The sequence below is a fragment of the Oratosquilla oratoria genome, chromosome 39, assembly GCF_046742065.1.
Source record: "Oratosquilla oratoria isolate Oo_2021 chromosome 39, ASM4674206v1, whole genome shotgun sequence".
NCBI lineage: Eukaryota > Metazoa > Arthropoda > Malacostraca > Stomatopoda > Squillidae > Oratosquilla > Oratosquilla oratoria.
In genome coordinates this window covers 1,041,501-1,047,500 of record NC_134815.1, presented here as the reverse complement: position 1 = coordinate 1,047,500, position 6,000 = coordinate 1,041,501, and the positions used below count along the sequence as shown (strand labels likewise).

Below are 6,000 nucleotides of genomic sequence, written 5' to 3'. Positions count from 1 at the left end.
GAAAGACGGAGACGGGGGTAAGGGTGCCCAACCACCCCTCCTCTCGGTGACGTCATTTGAAGCTTTCCTTTTGGTCAAAGACTCTCCCTGGCCGAGCGGATTAGAGCGTCGCTACTTGTGGCGTAGGTCTAGGTGACGGTGGTTCAAAAAATGCCGCCAGCGAGTTGGGCCAAGGGTATTGTTCTTTTAATTCCACGCTACAAAGTCCTCTGTAAGGGGCACCGTCCTAGGCTACTGAAAGGAGAAGTTCGTGACGTTAAACCGAATCATTCAATAGAAAACGAATTTATTTGGTTAAGGAGAAAACGGGGCACTTAAAGGGGGACTAGGTGGGTCCAGGCGCCATTTTGCCTCGTCTGACGTCAGCCTGCGTGGAGCAGTGGGTAACGTTCCTGCCTCGGAACCCGGAAGGTCTGGGTTCGATCCCCGGTCAGTGCAAATCACTCTTGGTTTTCCAACTTCTCTCCACAATGGTGGACATCAGAGGTGCTGTAGGTATCACATACGCACACACACGCACACACACACACACACACACACACACACACACACACACACACACACACACACACACACACACACACACACACACATTTATATATATACTAGCACCTCATCAGTTAGGTCGAGCTGATTACAAGTATTTCAGACTTCGTTTACAACTACAGCCATACCAACATACAAAAAAAAAAAAAAAGACATGCATCACCTCTCGCCATGCATACCACCATACCAAGCCGGATGAAGCCACCGTGAAAATGTAGTACAGAGGCTACATCGCCCACCAGGGGACAGAACGGTCAGGGAGTGAACCATTAAGGGTGAAGTACAACTACAACCGTGTTGTAGGGGCTAGTAGTCCATATCATGTGGGCAACATGTGGTAATCACCGGTCATATTACATTATTATTCATGTAATAAAACTGTGTCTTACTGCTTTGCTCCTGACCCAGGGCAGTGGGCGGGATACAGGGATGACCCGACATCCACGAGGAGCTAAGATGAGAAGGGGGGAGTGGAGTGGAGTGGATGGGGGTGGAATGGGTGGGAGTAGGTACGTGCCTCTGACTTTGGCTACCCCCCTTATAAGGGGGAAAAAGCTCTTAGTATATATTTAATCTCTGTTCAGTGTATTATGTAGTGTAAACAGTAAATATGATAACCCTCGCTTAAGCCCAAATGACCAGAGTTTAATGTTCAGTGTAGATGCGTGAATGTAACATTTATTGTAGTCATTCAAAGAAAAATGTCACAGTGAGCAATGTTAGGATAGGTTAAAAATTTTAATTTTCAGGAAACTTTTCCTAACTTTATTTTTGGCCTTATTTGTGGCTTTTTCCACCGCCTTTTTTGTTTTAAACTTTTTTGTCCGGCGACTTTTTTGTTTTGTGAATTTTTCTAGTTACTTTTTTTTTCTTGACTCGTTAGATCGAGTCCACAGCCAACTTTCTCAACCTCTCACCCTTCCATTGTGGTTGCGCCGACAATTCACCACAATTGACCACAGCTCACCACACAAGAGCCTAGAGGTTTAAGGTCTCGTGGTTAAGAGGCTTAAAAGGAGGTTAATCCCAACTCCTTGTAAGCCTAATCCTCTAACCCGTCCACTTTTCAAACCACGTTTCTAATGATTGTTATTGCTCTTTTCATTCTCTCTATCTGTCTGTCTCTGTCTCTCTCTTTCTCTCACCTTTTTTCTTTTTATCTCCTCTCCCTCTCTCCTCTTTTCTCTCCTTTTCTCTCTCTCCCAACCCCTTCTCTCTGTCTCTCTCTCCCTCCTCTCTCTCTCTCTCTCTCTCTCTCTCTCTCTCTCTCTCTCTCTCTCTCTCTCTCTCTCTCTCTCTCTCTCTCTCTCTCTCTCTCTCTCTCTCTCTCTCTCTCTCTCTCTCTCTCCCTCCCTCCCCCTCCCTCCCTCCCTCCCCCTCCCTCCCTCCCTCCCTCCTTCCTTCCTTTCCATTTTCTTTATTCATGCACGGACGCGTGCACACACACACACACACACACACACACACACACACACACACACACACACACACACACACACACACACACACACACACACACACACACACACACACACACACACACACACACACACAGAGAGAGAGAGAGAGAGAGAGAGGGGGGGGTTGGGAGAAAGGAGACAAGCCATCTATATTGGAAAGGTCGAAGAGATAAGGGACGGACACGCAATATCTCCATTCAATCTCCATTCGCCGTATTATCTCCTGCGAGATCTGTCATGTTTCCTCTACCAGATACGGTCTCCGTCTACTACCTCAAGAATTTCAGTGTGGTTTTTTTTGTTATCTACTTTGTCAAAGTGATGGCTGTTCGAACGGTTCAATAAATTCCACCCTACAAAGTAACTTTTTTTTTATATACTTTATCAAAGTGATGGCTGTTCGAACTCAGCCACTAGCGAGTTGAACCAAGGGCATGGTTCATTAAATTCCAATCTACAAAATAACTTTTTTCAACTATGTCAAGTTGATTGTGGTTTGAACGCTGCCGCCAGCGAGTTGGACCAAGGGTATGGTTCAATAAATTCCACTCTACAAAGTAACTTTGTTTCTATTTTTCATCTACTTTGTCGAAGGGATGGCGATTCGAATTCTGCCGCCAGCGAGTTGGACCAAGAGGACGGTTCATTAAAATTCCACGCTACAAAACCCTCTGTAAGGGGGGCTGTTCTAGCCTCCTGATAGGGGAAGTTCGCGACGTTAAACCGAATCATCATCTATTTCTTTGTCGTTTTTGGAGTCTGGTTTAATTGAATGAGGTTTAACCCCGTTGAAGTGAAGCGGCCTTGCTGTGGATGTGCTGTGTCTTGCTGTATTGCTTCTGACCCAGGGCAGTGGACGGGATACAGGGATGACCCGTCATCCAAGAGGAGCTAAGATGAGAGGGAGGGAAAGGGTGGTGGATGGGAGTGGAATGAGTGGGAATAGGTACGTGAGTTAGACTTTGGCTACCTCTCATATACGGGGGAAAAAAGCTCTTGGTATATATAGATAGAACTAATTAGTTTATGTGGGCTTACCTCCTTGTGTGCCTGACCTTAGTCCCCTTGACTTTTTCCCTTTCTGGGATTTGGTAAAGGAAAAGAGACTCGATAAAAATGAAACTGGGGTCTCGATGAAAATGAAAAGGGGGTCTCGATGAAAATGAAAAGGGGGTCTCGATGAAAATGGAAAGGGGGTCTCGATGAAAACGAAAATGGGGTCTCGATGAAAATGAAAAGGGGGTCTCGATGAAAATGAAAAAGGGGTCTCGATGAAAATGAAAAGGGGGTCTCAATGAAAATGAAAAGGGGGTCTCGATGAAAATGGAAAGGGGGTCTCGATGAAAATGAAAATGGGGTCTCGATGAAAATGAAAAGGGGGTCTCGATGAAAATGAAAAAGGGGTCTCGATGAAAATGAAAAGGGGGTCTCGATGAAAATGAAAAGGGGGTCTCGATGAAAATGAAAAGGGGGTCTCGATGAAAATGAAAAGGGGGTCTCGATGAAAATGAAAAAGGGGTCTCGATGAAAATGAAAAGGGGGTCTCGGTGAAAATGAAAAGGGGGTCTCGATGAAAATGTAAAGGGGGTCTCGATGAAAATGAAAAAGGGGTCTCGATGAAAATGAAAAAGGGGTCTCGATGAAAATGAAAAAGGGGTCTCGATGAAAATGAAAAGGGGGTCTCGATGAAAATGAAAAGGGGGTCTCGATGAAAATGAAAAGGGGGTCTCGATGAAAATGAAAAGGGGGTCTCGATGAAAATGAAAAGGGGGTCTCGATGAAAATGAAAAGGGGGTCTCGATGAAAATGAAAAGGGGGTCTCGATGAAAATGAAAAGGGGGTCTCGATGAAAATGAAAAGGGGGTCTCGGTGAAAATGAAAAGGGGGGGTCTCGATGAAAATGAAAAGGGGGTCTCGATGAAAATGAAAAGGAGGTCTCGGTGAAAATGAAAAGGGGGTCTCGATGAAAATGAAAAGGTCTCGATGAAAATGAAAAGGGGGTCTCGATGAAAATGAAAAGATACGAGACACTTGAGGATAACGCCTATGTGTCCAGACTTTAGGTATAATTTGTATACGTTAGTTACATTGATTTATAGTCATAAAGCGTGAAGGTCGCAGGTCAACTGGAGACCTTTTGGTCCCTAACAAGGTCGAATGAAAAAAATAACGTGGGAGGTGGGATTACAGTGATGGGGGTTAACCTCAGTGCAAAGTCCCTTAGGCCCCTTTCACACTAGGCAACTAGTGACCGTCACTAGTGGCGGTCACTAGTTGCCTAGTGTGAAAGTCTCGGGCAACTGCAAGCAACCAGTGACTGTCACCGGGTTGTGGAATCCTTTCTCATCATCTCATTAGTCGAAAGAATGGCATCAATGGAGGAGGTGCTTCTTCTGTTGGCTTTGCTGGTCAAGAAAAAGAGACGGTCGGTGACGGCAACTGCCAGTGACGGTCACTTGTTACCGGAGCGGGCAACAGCCATAGCCTGTTGCGCAACCGGGCAACCGCAGTGACGTAGTGTGAAAGGCTCAGTTTAAAATAATGGTAGGCAACTAGTGACCGTCACTAGTTGCCTAGTGTGAAAGGGGCCTTAGAATGGACCCAGGAGGGGTTTAATCTATCAGGGTTAATCGTGGCTACTTTGATTTAATCCTTTGAAGCCCAATTCCCGACACATTAGACAGAATTAAGCCTTTGAAGGGGGCACAAGGAATTCTTTGGCTTGGCCACTCTTTTTCTCTTTTTCTGTTTTTATTTATTTTTTCATTCTCTTTTTCACTCTTTTCTTCTTCCCTTCATTCTTTTCCCTTCATCTTTGTTTCTTTTTCTCTTTGTTTCTCTTCTCTTTTTCTCTTTTTATCTTTTTTTTCATTCTTCTCTTTTTCATTCCTTTCTTTTCTTCTTTCTTTCGTTCTTTTTCCCCTTCCTCTTTGTTTCTCCTTCTCTTTGTCTCTTTTTCCTTTTCTCTCGTTCTTTTTATCTTCCTCTTTTACTCTTTTTTTTCCTTTTTCTCACTTTCTTCTTTACTATCTTTTCATTTCTTTTTGTTCCCCTTTCTCTTTGTTTATTTTTCTCTTTCGCTTTTTCTCTTTTTCTCATTACTGTTCTCTCTTTCTCATTTTCTATTCTCTCTGTGTGTCTTCTCTTTCCTCTCTCGCTTTCTTTTCCTCTTCCTCTTCTTCTTATTTCCCTTTTTCCCACATTCTTCCTCTTTCATTCTATTTCTTTCAATCTTTATCTTTCTCTTTTTTATCTCTTTCTTTCTCTTATAATTATCTTTCTCTTTTCCTTGTTCTTACTCTTGTTATCTTTCTCTTATTCTCTCTCTCTCTCTCTCTCCTTTTCTCTTTTACTTTTTCTCTATCTATCTATCGATCTATGTCTCTCTGTCTATCTCACTCTCTTCTTTCCCTTCCTTTGAGCTGGTGGGGGTGGAGAGGAACAAGGTGTGTGTGGGGGGGGGGGAGTTGGCTGTGTTAGCTGTAAGATGTAACGAAGCGGCCGTCTGGTGCCCTAAAGGTCAAAGTTCGAACCTTTGAATCCATCTCGGCACAGTAACACATCAACGAGGCATTCTCCCCTCCCCCTATCCATTTTTTTTAAAGTTGGCGTGAATTCATGTTTCGCTGATGTTAGTGAGTAGTTGTCATGTATGGTCTCTTGATGTCAGTGAAATATTAATGTTGGTTGTGTGTTTAGTTTAGTTTTTTTTCAAACTAGTGCCAAGGTGTAATTGATAATGAGTATGATGGTTTGTAATGAGTAACTACACGGGGACGGTGAAATTAAGATGAAGTTTAGGCTTCATGAATGAAGTTAACCTTTTGTTGTTTATTGTGTTTTAACACACGAACCTACACTAATTTACACACTTAAAAAAGACGATAAAACAGTAATGTATTGTAATATGATACGTGTGATCTCACGATCGTACATCAGTCACTTATAAAAGAAGAAAAAATATAGTGATCTACACACTTAAAAAAAGACGATA

The 6,000-nt window shown here is 43.3% G+C and overlaps 1 protein-coding gene across 2 annotated transcripts in view; it reads left to right on the top strand.

The window, feature by feature from the left end:
• The window catches only part of LOC143020237 (putative G-protein coupled receptor No9), a 1,159,970-nt gene that overhangs the window by 269,167 nt on the left and 884,803 nt on the right, over positions 1-6,000 (top strand). The window lies entirely within an intron of this gene.